Here is a 17,426-nt window from a genome sequence, read left to right on the forward strand (position 1 = left end):
TGGAAAGCTTGTCTGACCTCCCAACGTTTGTGGTTACTCATTCCACAAAATAACCAAAATTACAGGCACTTTGATTGCCCAATATTATGTTAATATGGTTCTTTTTATTTTGATTTCTTTTTATCTTTTTTACACATTTTTATATTCCAGCAGGACAATGCTTGTTTACATACTGCTGCCATCTCAAAAGCATGTAGTGAAGACACAGATACCACACAATGGCTAGTCGCATTGTTAAATTTATGCCAGATTAAAAAAGGTATGTGATGCTATTTGGTGCAAAATCTGAAAGAACTGTGTGAAATTGTTTAAACTGCATGGAATGGATTATTTCAGGATACCATTAAGAACCTCTACAACTCCATGCCAAGATGTCTGATGTGTTGCGTCACACACATGCTATAAATACTACTTCTAAAAGTGTAGCTCGGTAAATATTGCCCACATCAGTCTATATCATGTGGCTGTTTGCAGTTCTGCAGTTCTATTGTTCACTAAGAAAAATGTCAGTCATATATCATGAGCTGGCCAGATTTTTCTCACAGCAGCAGGAATTTCTGAAGAATCAGCAGCAGCTGAAGCATGGCTGTTTACTGGCTGCTGATTCTTCTCCAGAAGCTAATCTGCTACTATCTTCTCTTACCAGCTTTCAGAATGGTGCGGGGATTTTTGGAGCACCCACTGATTATTTCCGTTTATCTGATTTTAATATTGTGTCTTGCTTTGATGGATCATATTATAACCTGTAGTGTGGGTGTTCAAGTATTTAAACCTTTGCTACCGCTGCACTTCAAACCTTTCATTATCTTTCCAGCTATCACTTTTTCATTAAATAAGAATTAATAAACCACACAGCTCAGCTATTTCAGGTAAATCCGGAGGCAGTGTGAGACAAACATATGCTTCAAAAGAAAGCCTTGCAGTTGAATGTATGAAAAATCAGGTGCTGTGTAAACAGAAGTTAATTGATTATGCAAATAATGGACACCTTTGGCCAAATTTGTCATTTTGTCATTTTCTTTAATTAAGAATAAATGAACACAGCCTTTTGTAGATAAGGACAATATTTACAGCAAATTAAAATTCACAGTTGCTACAGAACAGAATAACAAAAAGTCAAACTCATCAGTGTGTCTCTGCAAAAGTTACACTGAAAAAAATGTGGAGTAGGATTTACTTAAAAAAACCTTGTACACGTTTTACACACAGAAATACTAAGTAAATTTAACATAGCATTTTTTTAAGTAAAATTTACTTGCATCTCCTTACAGTTTTTATTAGTAATACCAAAGTAAAATTTACTACTGAAAGCAAGTATTTTTTACTTAGTTATATTTTGATTAAAAATTACTAGTAAAAACCTTGTACACGTTTTACACACAGAAATACTAAGTAAATTTAACATAGCATTTTTTTAAGTAAAATTTACTTGCATCTCCTTACAGTTTTTATTAGTAATACCAAAGTAATATTTACCACTGAAAGCAAGTATTTTTTTACTTAGTTACATTTTGATTAAAATTTCTGGTAAAAAACTAGTACACATATTACACTAAAAACTCCAAGTATTTTGTTAATAATGGGCACTGCTTAAAACACCTCCCTGAAAAATGAAGACACACAATATCCACAAAATATAATTTTATTTTTAAACACAAAACACACAGTAGTGCTTGAAAATATCAACCCTTTTATTTGAGGCAAAGCTACAACGTTTACACAGCCACCTCATGGTGGGACACCTAGGGTAAAAAATAAAAATAAAAAACTTGTAAAATTATATTTCTGGTGCACAAACGCACATGCGCGCACACACACACACACACACGCACGCACACAAGTAATTACTGAGGCAAAAGGTGAAACCCCCGCGGAAAAGCGCTGGCCAAGGGCATAGTTACTGAGGCAAGTAGCTAATGCTAGTGAGGGCCATAGACTACACAGTAAGCTCGGCTAGCCTCGTGGTAACTGGGCCAAGTAGCTAATTCTAGTGAGGGCCATAGACTACACAGTAAGCTCGGCTAGCCTCGTGGTAACTGAGGCAAGCAGTTAATGCTAGTGAGGGCCATATACTACACAGTAAGCTCGGCTAGCCTCGTGGTAACTGAGGCAAGCAGTTAATGCTAGTGAGGGCCATATACTACACAGTAAGCTCGGCTAGCCTCGTGGTAACTGAGCCAAGTAGCTAATGCTAGTGAGGGCCATATACTAGCTCGGCTAGCCTCGTGGTAACTGAGCCAAGTAGCTAATTCTAGTGAGGGCCATAGACTACACAGTAAGCTCGGCTAGCCTCGTGGTAACTGAGGCAAGCAGTTAATGCTAGTGAGGGCCATAGACTACACAGTAAGCTCGGCTAGCCTCGTGGTAACTGAGGAGTTAGCAAATGCTAACGGGAGTCATATAATACACAGTAAACATGGCTAGCCTCATGGTAACTGAGAGGAGGTAGCTAATGCTAGCGGGAGAATAGACTAGGGCACTTTGTCATAAAGCTGGGGGGTTAGCTAAATGCTATCCGGAGAAATTAGCAAACAATAGCGGTGGCCAGGCGCCGAGTTAATTAGCCGCGGTAGCTAACGCTAACACGATACCGGGGCGGCTCATATTACACACAACACACTTATACCCATATCAACACTCTTATACCCATATCACATTATACACTTCAACATTTACTTATTTCCCACCTGGATAAAAGGATGAAGAAAGACGCGTTCAGCAATCATCTGACAGGCAGTACCTGTTATCCCAGAGCCACACTCTAGCGCCCCGCATTAAGTTGGGGCGTGTCTAACGTCTGACGTCACACGAGCGTTCTTTTGGCAACATTTTACTTGAATTTCTTTAGTTAATGTAATGATGACAACATTTCAGTAATTTTTACTACAGTTACTACAGTTAAATTTACTGAATGTATTTAACTAAATGGGAAGACACACAATTACGCAGAAACTCCAAGTATTACACTGAATTATACATTACATTTTTGAGTAATTCTCAGAATTGATGTTTTCATGTAGAAATTACTTTAATTGTCCTTGTTGTATTTACAAAGTCAAAAAATCATTTTTTACAGTGTAGGGCAACCTAAGCACCACAAAGACAAAGATTTAGCTTGACTTGTCTCAAATTTAATATCAGGCATGTGTATCAAACTAAGGCATGTCTTAAACTGTAATTTAGAGATATTAGCTACATCAAATTTACATCAAATTCTTGTGCTAACACTTAAGACACTTAAGCATGTTAAGATAAGAACTGGAACAACCAAGATCCAAGAACCAAGAACCTGCATCAAGAAGAGGGTGCATTTAAAAAAAAACAAGCTACAGCACATTCGTAGGAGAAAAAAAAACATAAACTGTGAAGCATGGGAGTGGATGCATCATGAATTGGGGTTATATTGTCTTCACTGTCAACTGCAGCTGTCAATATTGTGCAGGTAGAAAAATAATTGGAAATAATAAAATTCCACAAAATGATTTTAGAGGAAATTGTGGGGATAATGTGCCTCATTTATCAAGCACCTTGGAGTATTTGTACTGATATAAGATCACCTCCTATCAGCTGTCTGATTTCAGAATTCAGTAAGCTTTAACTGTTCCTGGAACAGCACTCTTATTCAGAGAAGTTTGAAAAATATGGTCAAGTCTTTCCAAATTGTCTGATACATTAGATATGTGCATTTTAATATATATATTTTAATTATATATATATATATATATATATATATATATATATATATATATATATATATATATATATATATATATATATAATTTTAAGTGCCCAATCTAATCTTTTCTGTATGAATTTCTTATGATTCTACAATCCAGCAGTCCACACAATCAATAATTATTTTTTTATGTAATGTCTATGAACATTCTCATCAAGGAGCACTAAATTATTTGAATCTGATATAGTCCTATAGGCCTTTAAGTAAGCGGCATTAGCCTTTAAGCTCTAGAAACTACACCATCACCACTCCACTGCTTATTATAGGAGACCCATGCTTTATAGGCTTTCTAAATTTAATTTAACATTATTTATTTACTGAGGTTGGCTGCAGTTTGATCATACACCTTACAGTACAACCCACTTGGCTGTATGTGAGGCACTCAGCTCACACACTCGTTTATTTTGAGTGTGCTTGCCGATAGGGCTGAACGATTAATCGTTTTTTAATCGAAATCGCGATTTGAATGGACGCGATTTTTCAATCGCAGGAGCTGCGATTTGAATTAGCCAATAGCCTGCAAGTGTTTCCAACTTATGTGGTTAAAAGCGCCTGTTCTGTGTCTGAGAGGCTTGTGTGTGTGTGTGAGCACACCGCCTGCTCTTCTCCGATTGGCCTGATGCAGCAGGGGCTGGATTCATTTGAATATTTTTTTCACTGGAGGGCGGGGCTGCGTTCAACGCAACGAAGCCAGCATGCACTGCCGCTCTCTCCATTGCAGCTACATCAGGGTGAATTAAATTTAAAGTGGCGCTTGGACATGAGTGGAAGACTTGGATAAAATAATTTAAAGCCAGGCGGACACTGTGCAATTGTTTAAATGCGTTGTAGAGTTCAGATTGTCTGCGAACCCGAACCTGACTTGATGCCCGAACTCGCGCCGGGTCAGCAGAGAATTCCCTCCGCTTTCCTTTGCGCTCTGTCAGATGGTGCTCCAGAAAATGGTCTGTGAGGTAGATCTGTTTTAATACAACAAATCACACTATGATCTTTATGATGTACCACAAGTTACACTGTTATAATCACACAGTGCTGCACGCGTGTCAGCAGCTGCAGCTCTGCCTGTTTAAAGCTCCGCGCGTGGGTTAATCGGTTTGCGCCGCACACATCGCCGGGGTGACGACGCGTCTTTTTGGGGCAGAAATAATATTTCTTTATTTTATTTCTGCTATTGCGTGCCGTTTTTCGTTTATATCTTTTGGAATTCGTTATATTGTAATTTTATTAGTATTTGGGGATTATTAAATAAAATATAAAAGTAATATATAAACAGTATAAATAAATATCAGTTTGTACCAGTGTTGGGAGTAACGGCGTTAAAACAGCTTCTGGCCGCTGTGCCTGTGGTTTGGCGTGGTGAAGTGAGGCACAATTGTGACGATTTGCTGCTCTAATCAATTCAGTGATTGCCGTGGACAAGCCAAGTTCCGAATTAAGGACGTTAAGCTCTTTTTAGCTGCTCCGATGTTTGTGGTGCTGCTGCTTTCTCTTTTAGAGCTTAGATTTTCTGCCCGAACCTGACCTGACCCGAGGACCGACCCGAAATCAGGCTCCTATTTTTATTTTATATAAAGCTTTGGTGTGCTAATCATAATGTTGCTAAGTAACCAATTGTTATTGTTCACTAAAGCGAACGAAATAGCGAAAACTGAAAGTGAAAAACATTTGTGTTAACTGAATCTGATAAAAACGGCAATTAAAAGAAAATAACATAACTATCTCGAACTGTATTTTGTGTTTATAAAACTAACTACAACTAACTGAAATTACTGATAGAATACCCTCATTTTCGTGTTAAATTAATTTAAAAGCGCTGTTGTACAGCGGAGTTGTACAGCGGGCGGTGTTGTGCCGAGCGCGTGGCACCTGGTCCGTGGCGTTAGTTCTTGTGTAAAGCGCTCGCGCTAGCCGCAAAATACGACAGAAAACACTGAGAAACTGCAGAACTATCTATGGGATTACAATATGAGCGCCAGGCAGATGAAAGAGAAACAGCAGATACAGCGTGAGAATATTTACCTGTGAGTAGTAACTCACACCAGAAATCTCTCTCTCTCTTTCTTTCTCTCTTGCAAAACGTGCACGTTTTGGGCCTGATCTAAGCTCTATTCTCTTTTGGCAAGGCTGTTGTTATATTAATACCATTTTAACGGTCATTAGATTGTTGTTTTTGTCCATTATTTTTTTTGTTTATATATACATATTTCCTTTGAGGGTGGCTTGGTATGTTTAATTTCATCCCCAGACGCGTTTTTCCGTTTTTTTCAGTATTACAAGTTTTAGTAATTTTCTTTGGTTGTGTGGAGAATTTCGTTTTATTTTTTTTAAATTCGTTAGATTATATTTTTGTCAACATTTTGGGTTTATTTTCGTTTGTTATTTTTCTAATAGTAAATGTATAATTGATTTCCTTTTTTGATGGGCGAATATTAAAAAGTAACGCGATTAGTTACTTTTACTGGTAACTAATTACTTTTATAGTGGAGTAACTCTGTTAGTAACTCAGTTACTTTTTTGGAGAAGTAATGAATAACTATAACTAATTACTTTTTCAAAGTAACGTGCCCAACACTGGTAGCTACCAGTATGAAGCTAACAGCTAAAAACTGATTTACTTTTAAGTTCATTTATTTGTAAAAATGCATCTCAAAACTCAAAGAGTTTAGGATAAAACCGATATTTTGCTTTTTTTTTAGCTTTTCTGCTAAGGCATTACTGTCCACAGCGGACCAGTCAGTTACTGATGTTGCAGTTATACCTTTTGTGCATGCAAGCATTAATGATGCTACTTTTGCATTTAATGTGCAAAAAAACTGATTTACTTTTAAGTTAATTTATATTGTAAAAATGCATCTCAAAACTCAGACTTTACAGTTACTGATGTTGCAGTTAAACCTTGTTATTTATTTTGTTGTTACTTGCAATTTAAAAATAAAACTGAAAACTGCATTTAATCTGAGATACCTGTGAATATTTTATGTGGAAGAAGTTTATAAATTTATTTGATAGGTATGGTAACCACTAATACAGGTTTAGGTTTTTGATGGATTAAAAATAATCGCAATTTAAATCGCAATCGCAATATTCTGTGGAAAAATCGCAATTAGATATTTTGCCCAAATCGTGCAGCCCTACTTGCCGAGCAATATTTGGATTGGTATGATCAATAATTTACAACCCCTATAAGTCACTGATCCTTTTCATTAAATAAGTATACCATGCTTTGCAACAGCACCAACAACAATAACAAGAGGAAAGCTTGGCTTTTTTGTCATTGCACTTACTCATTGTACTTTCACAGAGGGGGAAATGACTGCCAGCTGCAGGGAAGCAGAAACCACCTTATCTTTATGGGCAGAGTAGTGCAAAATGTATTTTATGTGGCCTATCTCGGTGAATGCACTGGCTGAAATCATAAAAGGGAACGACATCCAAGCTCTGTACTTTTTTTTAAATGTGTCTTTCATTTAACTTTTACCAAATAGATAAATAAACCAGTGTTTCTCTCATGAAATGCTGGCTCCACTGGTGGAGAGGCTTATTCACACTTCACCCCAACACCAGGAGGACCGAAACAACTGAACAAAATAACAAATATCCCTCCAGAAACATCATAACCCCCCAAATAACCCCTTATAAACAAGGAAAAGGGATGCAGACCATACTAGAAACTCTTTTGATAGCTCCTAAGCATCTCCCCCCCTCATACTCTACTAAATGGCCCAAACTAGACAAAACAGGATGACCTACGGGCTCTTTACTGTACACCAGAAAAGCAGGAGTGTCTAAAAAGGGGTCAGTAAGTGTAATTCATAAATACATCAGCTACAACTACCTGCCACAGCACAGCAATAAAGTCTGGTCAGCAATGGAGCAGCAGTGCTCCATTTCCACTAATGGACAGAGTAGAGAAGGATAGTAAATAGTGCAGCAAGAGATTACAGTCTGTAATTGTAAACCCACAACGTATCTATAAAATGGCCATTGAGTACAGAGGTGGGGAAAAAAGGCAGAGGGGAAATATATAGTATCTATACTAAACTATTTAACTATTATATTGAATACTACATTTTACACTAATACGTTATTTTTATTTTAATCATTTTTTTTTTTTCATTAATTGTTCCATTCATTCATTTACTGAAGTTGATCTTGCTCTCTTTAAGGCCAACGGCAGATAATGTAAATAACATTTACAGTACTAGTCAAAAATCTGGACATTCAATTTATTTCTCAATCTAATTTCTTTATTTAATTTATTTTCTACATTTCATATTAATACCAAAGAAACAAAAACAATTAAGGGAGTCAAGGAACACATATGGAATTACATAGTAAAGAAAAAGGTGTTTGTCCTCCACAATCCCCTGATCTAAACCTGATCAACTGAGATGGTGATTTGTGATGAGCTGAAGCTTCACAGAGTGAGTGAAAAGTAGCAACTATTGTTCAGCACCTCCAGAAACTCCTTCAAGTCGCTGAGAAAACTATGACAGGTCACTCTACCTTATAAAGACACTGAGCTTAAAATACCAAGAATGTGCAGATCTGTCCTCAAAGATGAATGTGGTACTTAGAAGAATCTAAAATATATAAAACACATTCTGGTTTGCTTAACTTTTTTTTTTTTTTTACAAAATAATTCAATGTGTGCCTGCTTATCTTAATGTCTTCAATATTACATTTACAATTTAAAATATTATAAAATGAAGAGAAAAAACATTTTGAATGAGAAGTAGCTTGTCCAAACTTTTGAAGGGTACTGCAATTTTAGTGACACTAAAGAAAAGGAAAATCACACTAAGGAAAATCATTATACATACTGTGTTTATATGAAACCTCATCTTCATGCAAGAACTGCAAGCACTGCCCATTAGTTGCCACAGCACAGACCTAGAACATCTGTTAACAGATTATTTTGCTTAGCAACCAGACAGTTATTTGGGGTTGGGCATGATGGGCTTGCAGCAGCAATACAGATGAACATGATGAGAGTGAACTGTGTTTGAAATGTTTGTAAACAATGCTGTGCAGTGTGAAGGTAAAGATTACATTATGTATGTACAGTATATAAATATGTATATGTATGAAATGTATTTCCTAGCACTGCTGTTTAGCGTTTTATTTTGCGTTTAAATTAGAACTTGTGAAACAGGGACAGGTCAGCTTTGTTGGATTTTTTTATAGAGCAGTGATTCTAAAACTGTGATAGCCTTGGTGGTACAGTACGTGAAGCATCCCAGAGTGATACAAGGTTTTTGCTTAATAGTGACAATAATGGCAGTCTAGACAGTCTACTTACACCTAAATATTAATGTCACGCCTGATGCTGTAGGTGCTCCTGTCTCTCCCAGACTCAGCTCTACCTGTGATCTCCAGCCTCCAGACTATGATACCCAGAATGTACCTCACACTGACATCATGCACTCATGCGATCACATGACACCAAGAAGTCAATCACCAGAATATTGATTACACCTGTTCACCTCCCTATCTATACCCCCTCACTCCATGCACTCCTTGCTGAATATTGAAGGTGCACCTCTCTACAAAGCATTATCTCATTACCTGTGTTTGCCTTTTCCGTTACAACCACTTTTTTCTGTTCCTTTTAAGTCTGATTTATGACTCTTGGACTGTTACCAATGTATGGTAGTTTTTTTCTCTGGCTGCTGTTTACCAGTATTGACACTTCCCATTGTCTTTTGACTACTCATTGTACCATTACTTTATTTAATAAAGTATCTGATTCTCATCTGCACGTCCAAACCAAGCTATGGGCCATTTTTTACAGATACGATTAATCTTTGTTCTAAAGTTCACAGAATAAAAAAGGCTTGACATTGCTTAGCTACTACACTAATGTATAGCTAACTACATAGGTAGATTTTACCAGCAAGTAAAGTGTTCCCAGTCATTAGGGTATACTGCATTGCAAAGTTTTAAATTAAGTGTTGCAAATGCTACTTGTACCTACTTGTACTTGTACTTGTACAAATATTCACTCCCTTTATTAATCAATACAACAGGCCCTTACATAAACTCTGTGGAACCCTGGGTTCACTAGATTGTCACAATCCTGTTTTTTCTTTCTGTCTAAATATATCTCAGTAGATATATTCCACAATGACCCGAAACAATAATGAATACTAATAATACAGATAATGCATAAGCGGGTAAGGCCTAACTAGCTGGTTTTTAGAAATGAGAGAATATGCATGTCCAGCATTAAAGGTAGTTTAAAGGTAGTAACAATGCCAGAACTCCCCTTATCACTACTAATGCCCCCAACATTAGAAGTATGATGCCTATCACATGCCTCCTCTGATACACGTGAAGCCAGCCTCAACCTCTTTTTGAACTGCGCCTATGAGGAAAGCACCAGATCTCCAGCTCTGATATAACATATAAACATGCTGACCAACATTAAACTAGTGATGTGGTGAGAGAGTACTATCTACTCATTTAGAAAGAGCAAAGCCTATTGTACTCTCCCAGACTGTAGCTGCTGTTTAAATTGTAATAGTTTATTTATATTGACTCCATATACAACAAAGGTAGGCACACCACTTTCTCACTAATAAACTGGTAACTTTGGGAATAACTAATTTCTTTACTTGAATTAACAAACAAAGAAGGAGTTCTGTGTGATGGGAATGCTTTAAAGACTAAGCAGAATGTTTTTTTTTCGGTACGCTGGTCATCATTTTTGGAAACCAGCTGCCTGCTCAGAGCACCACTTTTTGATTTGTTATATAATAAGACTAAAAGTATCTGTGTTGTAAATTAATAAAGCAGTTGGGTGATGACAGGAAAACAGCAAGGCCCTAAATGTGAACTTGCAGCCTGCCAGCAACCTTCCACAGAAATCTCTTCCACACAAACACACTCAGAGGCTATGCAGGGTCAACTGGGAAACAACACTTTATAGCACCCTTATGTGTGGATTTATTACAGATTCACAAACATGCAGTGATTCCTGGAATGCACTTGATGCACTTTAGCACATCTTCCAGTTGATCTAAAATTAGCAAATGATTTCATGTTTGTGGAGCAGAGACAGACCAGCATTTAATGCAGTTTAAAGGTACATTTTATAGGTTAAGATGTTTTTATCTTAATTGTTTATGCTATTTACACACCAAGATAATGATTCAATACCAAGAAAAGGCAGGTATAGCACTTTCTCTCGACTTTAAGAGAAGAAATTCAGTTTTTCTTATTTGATAATTGGTGTGGTGACTTAGTTAGTCTACCACATACATCTGTTTTACAACTGGCAAGTGCTTAAAAGAAAAAGTGCTTATCTAAAATAAGATCAGGGCCTGAATACAATTTAACCATTCAGCCATTAATCTTGAGACGTATCGTTCAGTAAATGCTATGAATTATTCAGTAAATAGTATGAAGCTAATTTATAACTTCTAAAACCCTGTTGCAGATGCTGGTACGGAAATATGCCCACTGTGTGAGACAGCAATGGAATGAGAGATAGAGTTAAGCCTACTTTACCTGTAGTGGGATGTAGGGTAGCAATTTAAGATTCGCAGCATGTGTGAATGATAAGAATGTGATGAATAAAAACATGGCTAAATGTGAAACGTGCAAAAAAGTAAAATATTTTATGTTATACTGGGAACACAACAGCTCAGTTATCTCACTGTCAGCAGCAGTTCATGTATCTGTCCATAAGTGAGTTAATTCTAGTTCATATCAGGTGAACATTTGGCTCTTTCAGATTTTTTTTTTAATTTATGATTTTTTATAATGAGCTATCATAATTTCTGATTGCTTGAGACAAGACGACAGAGAAGGATTTCCCAGACCACCTTTTAGGCAAATTAACTATGATCTTAGAGCCTAAAGTGCAAACATAAATTTCATTGGTTAACTTTTTTAGTGAGTTTAAGTGTCTGGAAAAAGGGCAGATAACGTAATGGATGAAGAAAAGCATAATTTGTTCAAGATTTTAATTAGGAAAAGTGATTAGTCATGGACACACACGTCTAGCCATTTGAAAATGTCATAGCATTTAATGGAGCTAAGTGCACTTTAAAAAGAAAGGGATTATTACACATTACACCAAAGCAGGGCATGAACTTTTCATTTGTCTGCACACACAGATATAAATCGCCCTGTAGACATTTTGTTCATTCTTTCATTTTTTTTCATTGTATGCTCAAGCAGTTTGAATTTACAATCAAACACAATGTACGACAAAACCACAGAATCTGGCGTAGAATTTAGCCACAAATGAGTCACAGTCAAATTATGGAGAAAGTGAAATAAATAAGTATATTTTAAAAAATATGACGTTAAGAAAACCACTTAATCTGTGAAACATGATGGAGGTAGTGTAATAGCTAAAGCATGAGGCACCAGCATTTTCTTATTTATTGGTTTCACTTTATTGCCTACTTAATTTAAAATAGTTTGGCATATTATACAAAAAATATTTAAAAAAAAATGTGTTTTAAGTCCTTACACAACAGTTTTTCATCTTCATTGCTAAAAAATCTGTTTTTAACGCTATGAACACAATATAAAAAATAGCCCTTTTTTAAAAGATGAAAAATGTGAATGGAATATATGATTAGGATGTATTATGACCTTAAGAAAATAAATATAATGCATGGGATGTTAATTGACATCATAGAATTTGTACTTGAATTTTGCACCGTTTGCACATACCTAGATAAAATGGACACAAATACAACATCCTTTTTGCATTGTATCTGATTGCTTTATTTGCTTTTTTATTATAAACTATATTTTTTATTATTAACTATTTTATTAACTATAAAGCATACTCCTTGGCTGTGAAACACAGTGTAGGTAGTCTCATGCTGTACATACTGTAGACGTACATGAATAGGATATAGCATAATCACATGTCATGTAAAACACATTTGACCTGAAATGAAACATGTACAGCACAACTGTGCATTTAAAGGCCATGAGAGGACATGCCTGGCACTAATTATGAAAGGTACTTTACCGTAACCTTTGTCCAAACTGACAGTAAGCGTTTAAAACTATGGTTCCGTTCAGTGATCCATGAACTGACTGCAGCTAATTAGTGCTCTGGAGAGCATTACCTCCCTGACAGATGAGCTCAGCATTAGTTCTTTTAGTGTCGTAAACCAGGGAAATGCCAGGAATCTAATATTCGTCCAAGGAATTCTAAGTGTGTGAGACAGTGGTAACATTTTATTATGTAATCACCCTTAACTATCATATGTACTCTCTGCAGATTCTGGTGAGTCTGTTAAAGCACTGAAGAGAAAACTGAACATTGCAAAATGCTGCCAGCACAGCGTGCCAAGACTTTTTATTTCTTCAAGAGCAACAAAAAAAAAGCAAGATGTTAGAGATTTGACAGCCCAGCAGGAGAATCACAGGCAGAAAGGAATGCTGGCGGAATGTCAAAAGATACCCAACTTAGTTTTTTTTCTGTTTGAGCTCAGCAAAGAAATGAGAAGTGCTGTCTGCTGCTCCCTCTGTCTGCTCTTATGGCTTACGGCATATCAAATCAAATCAAATCAAATTTATTTGTATAGCGCTTTTTACAACTGGTGTTGGCACAAAGCAGCTTTACAGAAACATGATTACAGGACAAAGAATCAGGCAAAACATTAAACATAGAAAATACATAATACAGAACCCCCAGTGAGCGCGGAGGCAAGGAAAAACTCCCTCAGAGCTGCAGGAGGAGGAAGAAACCTTGGGAGGACCAAGACTCACATTAAAGGGGGGACCATCCTACCACTGGTCAAACGGCTTTTAAATTAATTTTAAAAAGTCTTTCATACATCCACATAGGTTTTATATATTCAGGTGTATAGCAGCTCCACTAATGGCTTATAGAGTAAGATGGATGATGAGCAGCTGATCTGTGGTGGTGGATGGAGAAGAGCTGACTTCAGAAACTTCCAGTCTGGCCAGACAGAGGACATGAGAGCCTGAGGGTCCAACATCCCGCGGTATCGGGTCAGACAGGTGGGCAGTCAGTAACTCGGAGGAAGGCAGAGAGATGGAATTAGTTTTGACTGGATTTATGTAAAACAGAGAATATAAAACATTATCAGAGTGTGGCTAATGACTCTAAATAAAAGAGATCTAAATAAAACAGCCTAACTAAAGGCAGAGAGCCAGAAGGTAACATAGACATGGAGGCTCCCTGAAACACTGGCATCCACCCACTCCACCGTCCACAAACCTGAGTGACCGTGTGCAGTGGGAGAACAACAGCACCAGCATCTCAGTTTACCACAATTTCCTCTGTCCATGAACCCCTGAATCTGCAGCCTTATCTAAAGGGAAAAACATTAATTACCAAAAGCTAAACTAAACAAGTAAGTTTTCAGTCTAGACTTAAAGATTGAGACTGTGTCTGAGTCCCGAACATATTCTGGGAGATTATTCCAGAGTTGAGGCGCTTTATAAGAGAAAGCTCTTCCTCCTGCAGAGCTCCTCTGAATTTTAGGGACTACTAAGAAACATTAGTTTATTTATGTTAAATTAGTTAGATGTCTTGCTTATCTGCATAATTCAGCTTTTACTGTCTGCCTGTGATACTTAAAAAGTGACAAAGAATTCACTGTCTTACTAAAAGTATTTACTCACCCAACCAAATCATTGAATTCAGGTGTTCCAATCACTTTCATGGTCACATATAATATATATATATATATATATATATATATATATATATATATATATATATATATATATATATATATATATATATATATATATATATATATATATAAAACAGCACTAAGGCATAAAGACTGCTTCTAACAAACATTAGTGAAAGAATGGGTCGCGCTAAGGAGCTCGGTCAATTTGTGCAATCAGAAATGGAATATATATTACATTTTTGTGATTTATCATCAGATCACATTTCTGTACAGCTGCTTTGTGACAACAACAGTTGTAAAAAACGCTATACAAATTAATTTAAGTTGATTTGATATATAATGATAATGTTTTTAAAACAATACTTTTTTAAACTTGATATTTATCATTCTATCTATTGCAAATTGATTCATCTGCTAGTAGCATATTCTTCCCACAAGAAACAGGTAAAAACAAACCTTGTATCCATAGTTTGCTTATGGATAGAATGATAATAATTTTGCGACTTTACAAGTGGTAAGTATGATTGTGCAATTAGCACAAAAAAAAACTGCAGAAAAACAAAAAAGTATTTTTGTGTGTATTTGTGTTAAATGTACAATACAATATAATACAATACGATCTAGGATACAACACTTTTTTACATAAATACATATTTTCTCCAACAAAACAAACTTTGGTTTTCACAACAGATTTTGACAATGATTTTCAGGTATAGACCAGATGTTTTAAAAAAAAAGAAGCAATAAAAAACAACCTTTAAATACAATTAAATCTATTTTATCTATTTCAATTTCATTGTGGAGTTCTGAATTTCTTTAATTTCCTAATTTTGGAAAAAAACGTTAATTATTCATTGCAGTAACAGATTTAATAATGCACAATTACTTCTGCAAAACTTTGCAAAACACCTTTAGTGAAAGTTTTAAATTAGGTGTTTGATTTTAATTATTAGAATGATTATATAGCAAATACTTCCTGTAAATAAACATAAACCTGGTAATTTCTATAGTGTATCCCTTTTAATTGGCTTTATTTAAATGTAAAGTTAAAATATAATAGAAAAATGGAAATATATGTTTCTAAATGGTAGTTATGATCAGAATGGCAGTGGGGCTCATATGAGGTCATCCATTTACCTCACCATTAGCCCTAAAACCTGCTGTATCCAGTCTCTATCATTCAGCATTTTCTCAGCCATCTGCTGTATTCCACAGCTGTTCTTTGTCACCAGGTCATTGATACAGATCATTTTATGGAGACTACTGTTCCACAGTGGATGCACTGAACGGTGAACATCGAATGTCATCTACTGCTAATTTATTTAAACAAGCATTTTAGCTCCACTTCCAACCTGAAGCCTGGCTGTGTTTATGACTAGAAATATCAGGCAACAGAAGGTCGAATCAGAGCAGCTCTCTGAGGAACAATAGGATTATTTTTTTATGTATTTAATGTCCTATAAAAGAAGCTTCGGTCCACTGATTGACCACAACCTGTCTGTCATGTGCTCGAAGTAGAACGGAAAAGTTCAGTGTTGTCCCAGCTATATTCATCCTGATTTTTTTGTTCAGAAGCTTCTAGAAATTAATTAATGGATGAAAACGTATGCAAAAATGAAAGAATTTCACTATTATTGTTTGAGTTAGTATTATTGTTAGCTTAGGTTATATTAGCTTTAAGATTATATTTAGGTGTAGTAGGTTAAGTTTAGGTTGAGCTGTAGGTTAATTTTAATTTTAGGTTGAGGTGTAGTAGGTTAGGTTTAGGTTAGGTTGAGCTGTTGGTTACATTTATGTTAAGATGTACATTATAAGTTTCAGTTGAGGTGTAGATTTGTTTTGAGTTAAGGTCGAGGTGTAGGTTAGGTTAGGTTTTGGTTTGGGTTTAGATATAGGTTGAGGTGTAGGTTTAGGTTCGGGTTGAGGTTTAGGTTAGGCTTAGGTTTAGGTTGAGGTGTGGGTTTAGGTGTAGGTTTAGGTTGAGTTGTAGGTTGAGGTTTAGGTGGAGGTGTAGGTTTAGGTACGGGTTCAGGTTGAGATTTAGGTTAGGCTTAGGTTTAGGAGTAGTTGTAGGTTTAGGTTGAGGTGTAGATGTAGGTTCAGGTTAAGGTGTAGGATTAGGTTGAGGTATAAGTAAGGTTTAGGTTTAGGTTCGGGTTTAGGTGTAGTTTAGGTTTAGGGTAAGGGTTAGGTTTAGGTTGAGTTTAGATTTAGTTCTAGGTTGAGGTGTAGTTTAGGTTTAGGTTGAGGTTAGGTTTAGGTTGAGTTTGGGTTGAGTTTAGATTTAGTTCTAGGTTGAGGTGTAGGTTAGGCTTAGGTTTAGGTTGAGTTTAGATTTAGTTCTAGGTTGAGTTTAGAATTAGGTTGTGTTTAGATTTAAGTTTAGGTTTAGGTTGAGTTTAGATTTAGGTTTAGGTTGAGTTTAGATTTAGGTTTTGGTTAACATGTAGTTTAGTTTTAGGTTGAGATGTAGATTAACTTTAGGTTTAGGTTCGGGTTTCGGTTTAGGTTGAGATGTAGGTAAGTTTAGGTTTAGGTTCAGGTTTAGGTTTAGGTTGAGATGTAGGTTAAGTTTAGGTTTAATTAATGCAATTATTTGGATGTTTTTAATATTTGTTATGTTATGTTAATAATTGGTGTTTATGTATAAAAGAGTGGATCTATTTTTAGTACATATTGTACAAATCCTGAAATGGAGTTTAGCTACATATGTATAAATTCCTCTCAAGACCAGGCTGGTTTGTTTAGACAGGACATTGAAGTGAGACAGTTCAAAATGAATACTTAATTAAAAACCATATATACAACATTTCATCGTTTCATGCTCATTCTAAAGCCGGTGTTATATAGTGGTTGTTACTATATTAGTGAATTTATACAGCATTCTTTTTTAGTGGCCACAAATCATTTCAGGCTTCACATAAGAAATGGCAGAACAATTAAAGTATAAATTAATCTGCTGGCATTTAAAGTTTGTCTTCAGCAGTAGCCCGGTCAGCATCAAGAGCATGTCTTACACTCTAACAAGCAGATTTTACACAAAATGT

The sequence above is a fragment of the Astyanax mexicanus genome, chromosome 5 (assembly GCF_023375975.1).
Source record: "Astyanax mexicanus isolate ESR-SI-001 chromosome 5, AstMex3_surface, whole genome shotgun sequence".
Lineage (NCBI taxonomy): Eukaryota > Metazoa > Chordata > Actinopteri > Characiformes > Acestrorhamphidae > Astyanax > Astyanax mexicanus.